This window comes from Thermobia domestica, chromosome 1, assembly GCF_964235325.1.
Source record: "Thermobia domestica chromosome 1, izTheDome1.hap1.1, whole genome shotgun sequence".
NCBI classification, from domain to species: Eukaryota; Metazoa; Arthropoda; class Insecta; order Zygentoma; family Lepismatidae; genus Thermobia; species Thermobia domestica.
In genome coordinates this window covers 397,742,656-397,760,928 of record NC_137454.1, presented here as the reverse complement: position 1 = coordinate 397,760,928, position 18,273 = coordinate 397,742,656, and the positions used below count along the sequence as shown (strand labels likewise).

Here is an 18,273-nt window from a genome sequence, read left to right as displayed (position 1 = left end):
CCCCCGAAATCTTACTTACTATAGTAAACTATATGAAATATCTTGCAGAATTTTCACATTTTCAGGCAAAGCCTCCCCCCGAAAGTTAGCAAAGCCTCCCCCCGAAACAAAATCGTAAATACGCCACTGTACAAACGGCTACGATCTTGGTACTAGCACATGTATCGGTTTCCAGATCTCAAATATTTATATTTCAGCCTGATTCTATGTATGAATCCGAAATTTCAAATCTAGATAAGAGGCACCAAAATTCATAGTTTATTCTCGGTGCTCATATTGTGATTTACTAAATAATTATTAAATCTAATTGTAGGGTATACATTTGATATTTTGAGCAGACTGAGCAAGATAAATTTACGTAAAAAGTAGTCAATACTTGTCTTAACTGTTTATGTTTTCTTAACTGTCAATGCAATAGGCGCATTGAGGAATTTTAAATATTCATCTCGGTCCTGCAACCGAGTGGAACTAGATTCGACATTTGAGCTCTCATCCGGATCATTTTTTTTCTTAAGTAAGCCAAACATTTGATCTTTAGAGTAGAATGAAGGAAACAAATAGACTTGTCAATATTCGTCTTAATTTTCTGTTCTCTTCTTCACTGTCAGGACTTCGTGAAATTACTTTCGGCGAATTTTAGATATTCATGTTTATCATAATTTGGATGGGATGTGGGTTTGGATAAGAATCAAGATCCGAAATCCGAATCCAGATCCGAGATTCGAGATCCGGATCCAGATCCGAAATCCGAGATCCGGATCCAGATCCGAGATCCGGATCCAGATCCAAAATCCGAGATCCGGATCCAGATCCAAAATCCGAGATCCGGATCCAGATCCGAAATCCGAGATCCGGATCCAGATCCGAAATCCGAGATCCGGATCCAGATCCGAAATCCGAGATCCGGATCCAGATCCGAAATCCGAGATCCGGATCCAGATCCGAAATCCGAGATCCGGATCCAGATCCGGATCCAAAGGATCCGGACCCAATCAGATCCGGATCTTCGGATCCGGCCAGATCCGGATCCGGCCATCCCTAATCCAGATCTGGAACCGGGTTTTCGGATCCAGATTCGGAACCAGTTCTGAAAACCGGATCTCCGAGAACCGGAACTTATTCTGGCAGTACCCACTCCCCAGTTTTTTCCTCTCTAGATCGCCACTGAGTTAGCGAGCTACCATCGTTCCAGTCATTTTTATTTATGAAAATTAACAAATTGCCAGGCATCAGAGAAGCCATTTTGCACTGATAAAACTTGGGAGAAGGTCTTGCAACTCGGTTAGAAGACCTTGTTTTAAAGTATCAACCCAGCATTTGCCTTGTGAGAGTGAGAACTTAGAACACCTGTCCGAGGCATTCAAACCCGAGACTTCCAAATGGGAGGCAAATATAGCAGCAACCTTTCTCCTATTGTAAGGTTGTCCGTACCAATATGAACAAAATGTTAGAATACGATCAGAGTTGCTAATATCGATTGATGTAAGTTTTCGATATCGATTGATCAAGTTTTCGAAAATTGCAAAGTTTGCTTGGATTGTTTTTCGTGTTGGCATCACATTTTTTAGTCTGTTTTCGGGTTTTCCCGGCGGCAACTCATGTGGTTCGGATTCCACGTTAATCAGTAGGTCCCGTCTCATATAGCCTCATTGCTGAAAAGGACCTTAAAATCAACTCAATTCAAAACTGTTGTTGGATTATCCGCAATGCTCTTGTCACCCAATTATGCGGATAATCGTGGCTTTACTGTACTTCTTTTGCCGTTTCTGTCCAGTTGCAAAGACATAACCGGCACGTCATATTTTGTTTCGCACCTTTCAGTGCATTGCAGAAAGTAAAATTCTGGATACTGTTCGCCAAACTTTGATGATGTGGTTTGCGTATAAGCACGTAATTTGACCTTTGCCTTCCAGTCCTGTATATGAAGGATAAAAGAAAGTGATTTTTCTTTTTTGTAAGAAAGAATAGGTGACTAACGTAATGTTGATGAAATCTGTGGTAAAGAATACCAAAGATATAGATCCTTGTAGCTGTGCGCCTGCGCAATTGGTAACGCATGGCATGCCTCGTTCTCTTGTATTTGTTGGCGCACAGAGCTTAGCCAGCAAGACCAATGCCCTAAAGGTGTGGTGGAGCATGGATTGACTGCGAGAGTTGGGAATTCCCATGTCTGTGGCCAGCCAGCACCTGCTGGAACTACGACAGGGTTGCCAATACTACACTCATCGCGATAAAATTGATGATAATAACTCTTCGGATATAAGGTGTAGCACGTGCAATTGTGCTGATTGCTTTTATGCGGTGGGGTAAAGTGGCTTTTAACGATGTATAATGTGGTTGACTTGTTTGTCTTTGGTTGTGTGACCAGGTTTTGACTTCCTGTTAGGTTTCAATCAGTGAGGATTTCAGATTTTCTCCCAGGGTGGACTTTCCATACTGCCAAAATACTGGTAAACCATGTGGAACACGTTTGGAAATAATACCCCGGGAGAATTTTCCTCGGATACTCCCGGAAATCATCACTAGTCCCCTTCCTTTGTGTTTTTGATTTGAATTTAGCTTCCCTTCCAGCAGCAAGGCTATGTGAGACGTGGTTCTAAATCTTTACTTGGGATCCAAACCACATGGAATACTGTAGTTAGCACCTTCTGAAAAGACGTATTAACAGAGATTAGATTGGTGAAGTCCAGGACAACTGGTGTGCCGATCGCATTACCAAATTGAAAGACGTTTGTCTAGCACGATGGCTTAGTGATAGTCTGTTCACTTCTCGTATGAAGGGTGTCTGTTTCGATTCAAGAACATGGGAGATAAAATGGTCGAAATTGTTTGAATAACGAAAATTCAAACAATTATTACAGTAATTTCAAATAGCAGACGCTTGTTAAAAGAATTGCTCAATTAAATACGATACTTTAGATTTGTTAAAATGACAGTCACTTAAAAAAAATGTTCGAACAAGAACCAGTTGTTAAAAGAATGGTTCGAATCAAATGTACGGAAATTCGTTCGTATAACGTCCCGTTTTAGAAAAATTGTTCAATTAACAATCAGTTGTTAGAAGAAATGCTGCATAAGTGTTTAAGTGTACCTGTTTCCTTCTACATGCTCATTTCATTAGTCCTTCCATAATCCTTGCATTTATCTGCTGTGTTATTTGCTCGTGAGGCGTTAAATATACAATTTATTGTTCCTTTCCAAAGACATGTGGTCAACTATAGCCTTTCGTGGACTATAGGTTTAATGTTTGTGGGGCGTTAAATATACAATTTATTGTTTCTTTCCAAAGACATGTGGTCAACTATAGCCTTTCGTGGACTGTAGAATCTTGGATCTTGTTCGTCCATGTAGTGTAAGACCTGCGTTTTCTTAGAGGTTAGGCTTCCGAATTTTCTGTATTAAAATGCTAGGTTTAATGTTTGTGGTCGAGAAAAGTGTATATGTTTCTGGCCAATCCTTTCGACAATGAGATCTCGAAACTCACAAGTGCTCAAAACGTGCCGTTTTCACTGTCTGATTCCAAATTTTGTGTAGATTTGCTAGTTGTCGTTCAAATTTTCAAACCAACTTTATTTTTCGACTCCACATTTTAGGGGTCGTTTTGACCCTGTTAGTTTAATATTGCCACTAGGACGTTAAGGTTGATACCCTTGTGAAAGGCAACCAGTAAAAGAGTTACGTATAGCGGGTTGATGGGCATTTCAGGCGCTTTGCTTTAATCTGAATGACAAAACCTATTGCAAGCTGGCAACTTGGAAGGCTTCTAGACTCACAATGAAGCGTACTCGGATATGGAATTATAAGGAAAAATATTTGTATTTGGTGTCATCTATCACTTAATCCAAGTTTGCCACAAACTCACTCCAACATTCTAAGTATTAAAATACTACATTTATATGTTTGTCTACAGCCATTCACTCCGTTTGAGAGTCTTCCTGTCCTTTACTTGTGTGCGTAAAGGGACTTGCATAGATATAGTAAGAAATGGAAAGGATGTTCACGCTCTTATTAGAACTGTACGCTGTGTGAATAGCTCAGGTTTAGGTTGTCGAAATGAAATGCCTCATCCCACAGTTATACCTCGTAGGAGAAAAGAGAAAAAGTCAAGTAATAGATAATAATAATAATAATAATAATAATAATAATAATAATAATAATAATAATAATAATAATAATAATAATAAGCGGAATTGGTGGGATGTCAGTGGAAGAAAAAGAGAAAACCCTGAGAAAAGTTATGGGTAGAATGTTATCCACCGCATAATTATTCGGCCTGAGACCGAACCAGGTACCCTTCGCATCAAAGTTTTTCTTTTTTACGCTGATCCCCATTGTTTGGTTGATTACACGTAGATTCGTGGGACGTTAAATTTTAAAAAAAAAAAAAACATTTCATTTCATTACGTTACATTACACGTAGATGGCTAAATAACGTTCTTGTTTCCTAATCGGGAGATCCGCTGGAAATGGAATCTTTAGAGTGTAACGTCCCACGATTATGCCCTTTAGGCTAAGGGAGAGACGATGATTAAAGCAAATGAATGATGATGAAAGAATTAGTGGAATGAGAAAGTGGGAGGAAACGGAAGTACCCCGAGAAAACCCATGGATTCGATATTGTCCACCAGAAACATTTGGCGGAGAATCGAGCCAGAGACCTTATGCACCAGAGCAGGCCCGTAGCCAGCCCAAAAATTTAGGGGGGGCGGTAGAAATTAGGGGGGCCCGACCGAATCATATTATACTTCATCACCATATTATAGTTCATTTGTAAGCCTGCCGTGAAACTTTTAGGGGGGCAGCCAAAGTTTAGGGGGATCCCGGCCCCCTAACCCCCCATGGATACGGACCTGCACCAGAGGTAGGCGCTCTATCATTGAGCCACCGTGTGTCCCATGAAGATCCGCACGAATCTCGCGGTTAGCCATTTTGACTGATGACTTCTGTCAATAGACCATACAAATGGAGATATGACTTGTATAGAACGTAGCTACAGTATTTTCCCTTCAAATACTCTTTTCCGTCTTTCATTTTAATTTTTGCAGTAAAACATCATCATCCGCTGCAATTGAAGAGGTCTAACAATTACGAAGTATTTTGATGGCGGAATGTAAGGTCGTGAGTTCGATCTCAGAATGCGTAATAAGAAATTCATGAACAATTTTGTTAGAATAACAGTCAACTGTTAGAATAATCATTTAAATAACAATCAGTTAGAATAATTGTTCGGGTAATAGTCAGTTGTTATTATCCGTGCAACAAGAGTTGACTTCTGACAGTTGAGTAGAGCACGTGGAGTATTGGTTGCGCTGTTGCCAAAGGCTCCGCAACTGACACAGCAGTTCTGGCGGCAAATTAGGACATTTAACAAATCATAATTTCATAGTAGTAAAAATATAGCAGGAGCGTATGGTTTCCAAATAACAATAATAATAGTACTTGGAATATTGATCTATCAAAGATCAACTCTTGTTGCACGGATAGTAGGAGTAATGTTCGAATAACAGTATTAGGAAATATTGAAATAACAATTGTTTGAAGAATTGGTTTTGTTGGAATGTAGTTTACCGACCCTTTCAACCTCGAAGCTATGTGAGACGTGGACTTACAGGTTGACATGAGATCCGAACAACGAGCGCCCACCAGGAATCGAACCCAGGTCTCCTGCACCGGTTAGAAGAATGGTTTGAAACAGTAAATGACTAGAAGAATTGTTCGAATAAAAGCCAATTGTTAGAATTGTTGGAATAACAATCGTTAGAATTGCTGGAATAACAATCAGTTGTTAGAAAAATATTTGAATAATAATAATTTGTTAGGAAAATGTTTGAATAATAATCATTTGTTAGAAAAATGCTTGAATAATAATAATTTGTTAGAAAAGTGAAATGAAATGAAATCTTTAAGTTTAACGTCCCACGTTTATGCCAGTTAGGCTAAAGGAGACGGTGATAATGAGAAATGAGTGAAATGGTGGAATGAAGAAAGTGGGAGGAAACGGGAGAACCCCAACAAAACCCACAAGCACGGTGTTGGTCCACCACAAAGTCCACACGGCGCGAGCTGGGATCGAACCAGGGACCCCAAGCACCGGTGGTGAACGCTCTACCACTGAGCTACCGCGCCCCCTGTTAGAAATGTGTTCCAATAGCAGTCAGTTGTTTAAAAAAAAAAAAAAAAATTGTAATCAATTGTTAGAAAACTGGTTCAATTAAATTATTAGGATATTTGTAAATTATTAAGATATTTGTTCGAATAACAATTAGAATTGCTCGACAAAGAGTCAGTTGTCGAAATAAATTATTTTATTAATTTTAATAGAAACTAATTTAAAAATTTGAAAATACTGATTGGTGTTGATTAATTCGTTTGCATTTCCGTACATTGTCAGCAGTGAGGCTATCGGGAATCGAACCCAGGGCCTTGTGTACTAGACACCATAGCAACGAGGAGGGCGGTTAGTGTAGTGGATGTTGCGTCCTTGTAATAACGTATACTATCAAAAACCGACTAAGGAACGTACTTTATAGCTACAGCTATAAACAAATTAAACGAAAAAAATTAATTAACCATGGAATGCAAACGTCGAAAGTAAATAAACATGATTTGAATTGAAACGTATTATTCGTTTGTAAAGCAAAGAAATATATATATATATATATATATATATATATATATATATATATATATGTATATATATATATATATATATATATTAATATACGTATGCCAATAACATACAAACACATTACAGGTATACATCTTATGCATATTTATTGTATACAATGATGCTTTGTAAGTTCTTGAGCCAGTTTTGCTTTGAGAAAAGAAATAAAAAGAAAATATTTCGGTATAAATAGCAGAACGAGTAATCATTAATTGTAGTGACGTGAATGGTGTAGGAGAGGTGATCTAGGAGACATTGCTTCGTCTTATGTAAGCTGGTTACACACACAGAGCACAAATATTAAATTGTCCAAACAATAGTAATAGCAATAAAGGAGATTTGTATTGGAAGATTTCCAAATTGTTATTGTAACTTTTTGTAATGCTTTGATGATGGAGTATAAATACGTTTGAGATTAGAATTGCGTGGTGGTATATTTATGAGCGGAACCCGTTAAGGACAGTCCTCCTAAAAACCTTGCTTCACTCCATACAAAGCGATTACAAGTGGGCTTGGGCCGGTTAGTTTTCTTTATGGGCATCAAGACAGGTGTGTCTCTTTCCCTCTTTTCTCTGTTTATGTGAGGTATTATATAGTATAGCCACATCATGTAGGCTGCTTTTCAGGGGCGTTGAGTCGGAAGATTGCGTAGGAAACATTGTCCTGACGGAAGGGAAGGGAGATTGAAAGCAGTTGTGGTGGAAAGTTGGACGAGGTCGTCAGTATGTGTTAGGCCTTCTTCTCATCTCGATGGTTCAACTGAACAGTTCCCCGACTCTCAGGTGGTGTGACGTCACGGTTGCTGCAGCATCAGATTCAACTTCGTCCGATGATGGCGAAATATCCAGCGGGTGAGTTTTTTAAATCCTCCCTAGTTCGAAAAAAAAAATCTCTATTCTTTCACTTTGTTGATTAGAATTTCTGGATTCTTAAAAAAGAAGAAGAAAGAACAGTATATCTAAAACTACAGCTTTTTGAGTTGTTCCGTAAAGTGTCATCAGAGAGGCAAAGTTACCTTAACCGAACACGCCCTTAATTTTTTTCAAAAATATACTTTTATCTATATTTAAAACATATATTTCGCAGAAATAGGAATACAAAGTAAAAACTGGATCCAGTTGGCTAAGGATAAAAATCATTGGAGAGGTTTTGTGAACACAGTAATAAACTACCAGAATTCATAGGCCATAGAGTTAGCTTTGTCTATATTTGGAGCATAACTGTGGTACTACGATTTACGAAACTGCATACTGTAATTCACATGAGGAAGTTACTTGCATCTTACTTTGCAATCAAAATAGTTTTCGCTACGAGATAGATTTCTTCCAACAGAAACACACACACACACTTAACGAGACATCACTTTCACGCCACCTTTTTGAGACAAGACAGCCGCAACTCCTATCTATAGTAGGCGATCCTCCTTGTATGAAAAAAAAATCGTGTCCAGAATAAAATTTTCTGATATAAAACAATTGAAATTCTATTAATTCATCCTATATCCCGAAAAATATTCATATATTCAAAAAAATTCATCAATTAACATGATATTTAGCTCTTTCTTGTTTCGTTGTTACGTTATCCCATAGGGTTGGCTTTGACTATGTTTGTAGCATAACTGTGCTACCACTATTTACGAAAGTGCATACTGTAATTCACATTAGGTGTACTGAGAACTTTTAATTATTTTAAATTGTATTTTTGATAACTTTTAAGGGGGCCGCGATGGCTCAGTGGTAGAGCGTTCACCTTTGGTGCGTGGAGTCCCTGGTTCGATCTCAGCTCACACCAAGTGCGCTTTGTGTTGGACAAACACAGTATGCGTAGGTTTTCTCGAGGTTCTCCCATTTCCTCCCACTTCATTTCTACAATTTCCTTCATTTCTCATTATCACCGTCTCCTTTAACCTACATGGCATAATCATGGGATGTAAAACTGAAAGATTTCATTTCATTCATAAGTTTTAAATGTTTTTATTAATATAATGTTACCTTTCATAACTTTAATTTTTTTATTATTTGATGTTATCTTTGATAACTTTTAAAATTTTTATTATTGTAAAATTATCTTTGATAATTTTTAAATTTTATATTCCTGTAATGTTATCTGTGATAACTTTTAATTTTTTATTACTATGTTATCTCTAATAACTTAAATTTTTCATTGTTATAATGTTATCTTTGATAACTTTTAATTTGTTATTACTATAATGTTATCTCTCATAACTTAATTTTTTATTATTATAATGTTATCTTTGATAACTTTTAATTTTTTATTATTATAATGTTATCTATGATAATGTTTAAAATTTTATTATTATAATGTTATCTTTGACAACTTTCAATTTATCATTATAAGTAGTATCTGTGTAGGAGTGTGGGTCACCGTCAGAAGAAGACAGAAATGATTGACACAATCTTTTTCTTACCACTTCATTCTTTTTACATACACAATACATAAATAAATAAATAATCTTTTGTAGGAGAATGGAAACTATCAATATTATTGGGAATGAACAGTCTAATTTCTAACCCCATAAAACTTTATTTTTCGATTTGCTGAAAAACTGCGCATCAGAATTTAGCCTTAGGCACGCTTCGATGAAGTTTATGAACCATGTCCAATCAATGCACTATACAGTTAAACAAAAAAAAAAAAAGAAAAGAAAGAAAAAAAAAGATTAAGAGTTAAATCGTAACACTTTGGGCTATATTTTATTAGTAGTACTACGTACTGTCGTCTCGCTATAATGATCAGGATCCTATCTTCTGTCTCCAGGAATTTAACAAAGGATTTTCCGCCTAGACCAATGCTTCTACAGAAAAGATGACTACGTCAAAAATAATGTAAAGATGTGTCTTCATTGTACATGTAAGCATTTCTCCTTATATCTAGTATGAACAGTACACTTGACGTAAAACTTTAATTTCTGACTACCCTCTATATATAAAATATTGTTGCGCTTACTAGCGTGAGATAATTAGAAAGAGAAAAGAGAACTTAGATGCTCTGGCACGCAAAATTTTATCATGATAGTTAGTGGAATCTTCATTTGCAAGTTGGGGGAAATATAGCGAATATTTCTCTCACGTATTATCCGCAAGAGAGAACACTCGTAGATCGGAGCAGTACTGTATATAAATTACATCGTGTTTAAGAAGTAAATTGGAAGAAAATGGTAACTACTTTTATGAGCCAACTGGCACAAGACTATTATAAAGACCTCTGCACCTTGAAACCGACCAACCATTTTCTTTTCTTATCTCTTTTCTAATCCATTTAAGGAGTTCTTCGCAAGTGTCTTGAGGGATCATACAAGTTTGCCTACCGTTAAGAACTGTACGCTCAGCTTTAAACTCCAGCTTCAATTAACTCGGGATAAAATGTTCTTTGCCTCTGTTCGTTCAAAATATGCCTCTGATACTGAGAGCTTGTAATTGCTTGCAGGAAAAGAGGGGGAGGAGGTTTTTCTTTCTTTTTTTAAAAAAAATCTCATTATTCATACTTTTTTTTCTTGTCGCGAGATACATTGCTTATTTGTATATATTCTGGTGGATGGCGTGCTATTACCCTTTCCATCTCATTCTGAAGCTTTACTCTCTCTCAGCGTACGCGTATAGCCATCGAGGGAGATACACCCATCTATGTTTACATGGTACACATGGGAGCATTTCCATGTGGTTAGAATTTTCACTACTAGGTACACACGTTCACACACTCATTCTGTGGTTTACGTGCCTCTTCGCTTCCCCCTTCCCAGATGTCCCTGTGCGAAAGTTGGAAACGTAGTGCAAAATCTGATATACAGAGTGTATCCAGGTTTATGCCAGCAAAATTTAACTGTGTTCTCCTTCGTAAAGTTTAAAAAATAAAATAATCTTTAAGTTTTACGTCACACGGCGATGCCGGCTAGACTAAAGGAGACGGTGCTGATGAGTAATGAATGAAGAAGGTGGGAGGAAACGCTAGAACCCCGAGAAAACCCACGCACACGATGTTTGCCCATCACAAAGTCTACTTGGCGCGAGTTGAGATCGAACCAGGGCCCAATGCACCAGAGATGAACACTCTGCCACTGAGCTACCGCTGCCCCTTCGTAAGATTTAGTACAGTGGTTCTCAACCGATGTGTCGCGATACACTGGTGTGTCACGCAGTCCCCTTAAGATGTGTCACGAAATTTTAGAATTTAAAAATCATGAAGAATTTAATAATAATTACTTAAAATCGACATAGACAGTCAAGAAAAGGTTGAGAACCATTGGTTTAGTATTCTATAATGATCAAAATCTTAAACACCAATCTCGTTTCAAAGTGAGTTTCAATATAGGTAAAACTATTTCGAATTAAAGGATGGAAACATACCATTTCCATGAAGGATTGCAACACTATTTCTCCTTTGTTATAGGGTTTTTAAAAACACATTAAAAAACAGCCCAGAGGGTTTTATTGGGCAAGATTGGATTTTATTAAATTTTGCACGTACATTTAAGGGCATGTTTCTACTTAAAATACCATTTAAGAGTCTTCATCCCGACGAAATTAAAATACCGTTAATTTTACAGAAATTATGTGATATCTTCAAATAGATAAAAGATAATCGAAATGTGGAACAAGAGCGCCCTAGACAATATTATTTTTACATGAGAAACCGTTATCACGACTCACTTATCTGCTTTCGATTTCGAGCCATTTTGAAAATCGGCATTTATTTTCGCGTTTCTAAACAGCTGAAAACGGAAAGCCACTAGGTGACTTGTGATAATGGTACCTCACGCAAAATAATATTGCCTAGGGTGCTCTTGTTCCATATTTCAATTATCTTTTATCTATTTGAAGATATCACACAATTACTGTAAAATTAGCGGTATTTTAATTTCGCCGGGATGAAGACTCTTAAGTATTCATGTTGTATTGCGCACATGAAACTACGGAATTTTGACCTACCTCGGGCACGGCTTCCTGGTTCGGCCCCTGCTCCCCCCAAATGGGCTTAGGGTTGGACAAACGCTGTGCGGATTGGATTTCTCGGAGTTCTCCTATTTCCTTCCACTTTCGTCATGCCACCACTATCATTCATCTCATCATCATCCTTTTCCTTGGTCGTGAGACATTGAACTAAACTTGAAAATGACAAGAAAAAATGTCGCACAACGAAATCTGTGAAACCCCATCCGCGTTTCGTGGGAGATACTTTGTACCATTCATACTCATTTAGATTTCGATTTCTAGAAAGAAGGAAGTAGACAGTTTTATAGGGTGACAAAGAGGGGAGGGGGTAATTCTACAGAATATTAATAAAATTCCCTATTACACTCAGGATGTAAATTCCTGAGACAACCAGCCATTCTGACTGAAGACTGTTTTAGTTTCCCTCAGAACATGCCAAGCAATTACTGGGATAGTACCTCTAGTTCAGTGGTTCTCAACCTAATTCCTATCGCGACCCCTATTTTATCACATCCTCTTGTCAGCGACCTTCTTACAATTTGTGGTTTGTAATAAGCTTGTGTGGGATTTTTAATATACCAATTGCGGAGATCTCACGATATCCATCTATTTCTATAATAGTAGAATCCATTTCTTGCAGGGAGGCGCGGTGGCTCAGTGGTAGAGCATTCACCTCCGGTGCTTGGGGTCCCTGGTTCGATCCCAGCTCGCGCCGTGTGGACTTTGTGGTGGACAAACACCGTGCTCGTGGGTTTTCTCGGGGTTCTCCCGTTTCCTCCCACTTTCTTCATTCCAACATTTCACTCATCTCTCATCATCACCGTCTCCTTTAGTCTAACCGGCATAATCGTTAGACGTAAAACTTAAAGATTTCATTTCATTTTTTTTTCATTTCTTATAGCCTTTGTAGTGGGTAGCCTATAAGCCATAACCGTAGATAGTTGACCAATCGCATAAGATTAAGATCAGTCACTTTTAATCTACGGCTTTTCTAGAACCTTGTGAGAAACTAAGTGTTGTTGCAATTACAAGGAAACACAATGAAAACTGCTTGTGATACCTCAAGTTCTGTTCTAAGTATCGATTTGTTTTTGTATTCCTTGTAGAGTAAATGGGAGGGAGGAGAGTTTTTCTTAACCAAGCAGAAAACAAAGGGAGAAAAAAATACTTTCTTCAGCACAAGGTCAGCAACCCGTAGAAGCAACAGCGTTGTGGGCTGAGATCCGAGTCTCAGCTCTGCCGTGTCGTGACAAAACGCTGTAACTTTGGCGAAGAAGTTTTGCGAAAATGAGCCTTAAAGTTTTCATCCGAAAATGTGATCTGTACCGTGTAGAACCAGTGTAACTAGGCAATAATGGTCAACCAATCAATTTTCACCAAATTTAATCACACAACATGCATTTACGTAACATTACATGTAACCACGTGTTTCCAAAGTCAAGATACACTATTTCTACACGATACAGATCACATTTTCGGATGAAAACTTTAAGGCTCATTTTCGCAAAACTTCTTCGACAAAGTTACAGCGTTTTGTCACGACACGGCAGAGCTGTACAGTGCCGCAACTCTTCGTTCCTGCCATTGGCCGTGGGTGGATTTCGTCGAATAGACAGGTTATAGGATGGGCTATTCTAATCGAAAGGGGGGAGGGAGAAAATCGGCTGTTCTTTCGTGTTGCAATACACGTAAAACAATTCAACATGTTTCTTCTTTCCACTTCACAAATGAAAACTCAATTGTTATGCAATGAAAATAACATTTTATTTTTATGTTTCAAGTGCAGAGGTTCAGTGGCGAACTGTGGTCACCTTTAGAACGAACATACTCCATTGTGGCCAGGTACTTAACCCAGGGACGTTAACAGCAAGGTATCAGTCAGGCAAACTGTAGAACGTAAATTCGCGAGTTCAAATGCTGCTCCTACAGTTGATCCAAAATTGTGCGAAGCATTGTAGCCAAATAGCGTAGGCTGTCGGACCTTGATGAGACAGTCCTGGGTTAGATTCCCAACGAAATTATAGAATTTAGATTCTGTCTAGATAATATCATTGCGGTCTCCCACATATCGAAATATTTCTATAAAAGTTTCATCAAGATATAGTACAATACTTAGATTCTCCCTAATTCCCTTACGGGAGGAAACTCCAAAATTCATGGTAATCAATCAGACATTCGTAGTTTGTAATTCCTCATTCTGCAAAAATACATTCAGATACAAGGCCGTGTCGTGAAGGGGGGGGGGGGGGCGAGCGGGGCAGCGGCCCCGGACGCCGAAGTAAGGGAGGCGAAAACTTCGGGAGAAAAAAGGAAAAAAAGATAAGAAAAATTGCTTGGAATATATGTATGGGGGCGCCGTCGTATACTCTCGCCCCGGGCACTGATTTTCCACGGCACGGTCCTGTTCAGATATCAACTTTCATATCTTAGTCAGTGGTGAATCAAGCTCGGGGCCGGGGGGCCTAGGAGTCTGGGTTTCTGGCTGCCCCCCCCCCCAATTTTTACGTTCTAGATCCACCTCTGATCTTAGTATCGAGTTTGCTAAGGACACTTTGCTATCCTCTGAAAATTGTTTGCTCTTTTTCCGCTCTTCGGAGTTGAATTTCAGGAAATACTCCAGCATGGGTTTTTCGAGTTTAGTGTTTCTGATTGGACCTTTTACACCTCGTACTTCTGAAAAATTATTTTTCCCCCTTTCGCCTCATCCTTTTGAGAACTGGATTTTTCCCCTTTTCACTTCATTTTTTTAAAATTAATTTCCCCCTTTTCACAACTTTTTAAGATTTTTTCCTTCCCACCTTGTCCTTATATCCCAATTTTTACTAGTTGTTTTGTGAAATTATTTTTTTCTCTTTTCACCCCATACTTTCTGAAAAAAATCCTGTGTTCACCCTATCCTTCTAATAATTAATTTTCCCTTTTTCCCTTCATCTTCTTGAGAAATGAATCTCCTCTTCTCACCCACCGTTCGAGAAATGAAGTTTTCCCTTTTCATGTCATCCTTCTGGGGGAAAATGAATTTTTCACCTTTTCATCTTATCCTTTGCAAAATGAATATTTTCCCCTTTTTTCCGTTTCCCTTTTTGAAAAATGAATTTTTCCTCTTTTCACCTCATTCTTTGAGAAATGAATTTTCCGCATTTCACCTCATTCTTTGAGAAATGAATTTTTCGTTTTTTCCCCTTTGTGAGTTGGATATTAAAGACCTTTTAAACGCGTATGTGATTATTTTGAATTAGGAGCTTTTATACCGGTTTTCCCAGTACTAACTTCAGCAATTCGTGACATTTTTGCAACCTTAAGAAATCCCCCCTTAAGACCTCAGATTCCCATATTTCTATCTGTTGCGCACAACACCAAGGAGGTAGGCCGTCCACGACGGAAGTTTCTCTATTATGTTGAATTCGTTTGGGAATTGATGAATAAGTCACGTTAAGCCTTTTATATAGACTAAATAGAATAAAATAATCTATAACAAAAAAAGTGAATAGAGAAATGCGTTTAATATTTCTACTTGTTAGATCGTATTAAGTTTTTATATACGAGGGTAAGCAGAAAATTATCCGCAATGTCCCTATGACTTTTCCTACATTGTCCATACTGTCTTTCCTCGTTTATTTTATTGTTATGCTGTTGTGGTCATGCTATGAATATTTGATTACAATTCCTCCATTTGTCTTCCTTTTGTTGCAAATAGATCATGGCCGCTCCTCCATTTGTCTTCCTTTTGTTGGAGATAGACCATGACTACTCCTCCATTTGTCTTCCTTTTGTTGCAGATAGATCATGGCCGCTCCTCCTTTTGTTACAGATAGATCATGGCCGCTCCTCCTTTTGTTGCAGATAGATCATGGCCGCTCCTCCATTTGTCTTCCTTTTGTTGCAGATAGATCATGGCCGCTCCTCCATTTGTCTTTCTTTTGTTGCAGATAGATCATGGCCGCTCCTCCATTTGTCTTCCTTTTGTTGCAGATAGATCATGGCCGCTCCTCATTTGTCTTCCTTTTGTTGCAGATATATCATGGCCGCTCCTCATTTGTCTTCCTTTTGTTGCAGATAGATCATGGCCGCTCCTCCATTTGTCTTCCTTTTGTTGCAGATAGATCATGGCCGCTCCTCCTTTTGTTGCAGATAGATCATGGCCGCTCCTCCATTTGTCTTCCTTTTGTTACAGATAGATCATGGCCGCTCCTCCTTTTGTTGCAGATAGATCATGGCCGCTCCTCCATTTGTCTTCCTTTTGTTGCAGATAGATCATGGCCGCTCCTCCATTTGTCTTCCTTTTGTTGCAGATAGATCATGGCCGCTCCTCATTTGTCTTCCTTTTGTTGCAGATAGATCATGGCCGCTTCTCCATTTGTCTTCCTTTTGTTGCAGATAGATCATAGCCGCTCCTCCATTTGTCTTCCTTTTGTTGCAGATAGATCATGGCCGCTCCTCCATTTGTCTTCCTTTTGTTGCATATAGATCATGGCCGCTTCTCCATTTGTCTTCCTTTTGTTGCAGATAGATCATAGCCGCTCCTCCATTTGTCTTCCTTTTGTTGCAGATAGATCATGGCCGCTCCTCCATTTGTCTTCCTTTTGTTGCAGATAGATCATGGCCGCTCCTCCATTTGTCTTCCTTTTGTTGCATATAGATCATGGCCGCTTCTCCATTTGTCTTCCTTTTGTTGCATATAGATCATGGCCGCTTCTCCATTTGTCTTCCTTTTGTTGCAGATAGATCATGGCCGCTCCTCCATTTGTCTTCCTTTTGTTGCATATAGATCATGGCCGCTTCTCCATTTGTCTTCCTTTTGTTGCATATAGATCATGGCCGCTTCTCCATTTGTCTTCCTTTTGTTGCAGATAGATCATGGCCGCTCCTCCATTTGTCTTCCTTTTGTTGCAGATAGATCATGGCCGCTCCTCCATTTGTCTTCCTTTTGTTGCAGATAGATCATGGCCGCTCCTCCTTTTGTTGCAGATAGATCATGGCCGCTCCTCCATTTGTCTTCCTTTTGTTACAGATAGATCATGGCCGCTCCTCCATTTGTCTTCCTTTTGTTGCAGATAGATCATGGCCGCTCCTCATTTGTCTTCCTTTTGTTGCATATAGATCATGGCCGCTTCTCCATTTGTCTTCCTTTTGTTGCATATAGATCATGGCCGCTCCTCCATTTGTCTTCCTTTTGTTGCAGATAGATCATGGCCGCTCCTCCATTTGTCTTCCTTTTGTTGCATATAGATCATGGCCGCTTCTCCATTTGTCTTCCTTTTGTTGCATATAGATCATGGCCGCTCCTCCATTTGTCTTCCTTTTGTTGCAGATAGATCATGGCCGCTCCTCATTTGTCTTCCTTTTGTTGCGTATAGATCATGGCCGCTTCTCCATTTGTCTTCCTTTTGTTGCATATAGATCATGGCCGCTTCTCCATTTGTCTTCCTTTTGTTGCAGATAGATCATGGCCGCTTCTCCATTTGTCTTCCTTTTGTTGCAGATAGATCATAGCCGCTCCTCCATTTGTCTTCCTTTTGTTACAGATAGATCATGGCCGCTCCTCCTTTTGTTGCAGATAGATCATGGCCGCTCCTCCATTTGTCTTCCTTTTGTTACAGATAGATCATGGCCGCTCCTCCTTTTGTTGCAGATAGATCATGGCCGCTCCTCCATTTGTCTTCCTTTTGTTGCAGATAGATCATGGCCGCTCCTCCATTTGTCTTCCTTTTGTTGCAGATAGATCATGGCCGCTCCTCATTTGTCTTCCTTTTGTTGCAGATAGATCATGGCCGCTTCTCCATTTGTCTTCCTTTTGTTGCATATAGATCATGGCCGCTTCTCCATTTGTCTTCCTTTTGTTGCAGATAGATCATGGCCGCTTCTCCATTTGTCTTCCTTTTGTTGCAGATAGATCATGGCCGCTTCTCCATTTGTCTTCCTTTTGTTGCAGATAGATCATAGCCGCTCCTCCATTTGTCTTCCTTTTGTTACAGATAGATCATGGCCGCTCCTCCTTTTGTTGCAGATAGATCATGGCCGCTCCTCCATTTGTCTTCCTTTTGTTACAGATAGATCATGGCCGCTCCTCCTTTTGTTGCAGATAGATCATGGCCGCTCCTCCATTTGTCTTCCTTTTGTTGCAGATAGATCATGGCCGCTCCTCCATTTGTCTTCCTTTTGTTGCAGATAGATCATGGCCGCTCCTCATTTGTCTTCCTTTTGTTGCAGATAGATCATGGCCGCTTCTCCATTTGTCTTCCTTTTGTTGCAGATAGATCATGGCCGCTTCTCCATTTGTCTTCCTTTTGTTGCATATAGATCATGGGCACTCCTCCATTTGTCTTCCTTTTGTTGCATATAGATCATGGCCGCTTCTCCATTTGTCTTCCTTTTGTTGCATATAGATCATGGCCGCTTCTCCATTTGTCTTCCTTTTGTTGCATATAGATCATGGCCGCTTCTCCATTTGTCTTCCTTTTGTTGCAGATAGATCATGGCCGCTTCTCCATTTGTCTTCCTTTTGTTGCAGATAGATCATAGCCGCTCCTCCATTTGTCTTCCTTTTGTTACAGATAGATCATGGCCGCTCCTCCTTTTGTTGCAGATAGATCATGGCCGCTCCTCCATTTGTCTTCCTTTTGTTACAGATAGATCATGGCCGCTCCTCCTTTTGTT

General features: G+C 39.1%; 1 protein-coding gene and 1 long non-coding RNA gene across 2 annotated transcripts in view; both read left to right on the top strand.

Moving 5' to 3' along the window:
• Positions 1-18,273, top strand: part of LOC145682948 (uncharacterized) — a 666,209-nt gene that overhangs the window by 273,450 nt on the left and 374,486 nt on the right. The window lies entirely within an intron of this gene.
• LOC145665488 (uncharacterized) overlaps positions 7,401-18,273 on the top strand; it is a 36,413-nt gene continuing 25,540 nt past the window's right edge. Inside the window, exon 1 of the long non-coding RNA XR_014127559.1 lies at positions 7,401-7,518. This is a non-coding gene — a long non-coding RNA (uncharacterized LOC145665488). The remainder of the gene's footprint in view (positions 7,519-18,273) is intronic.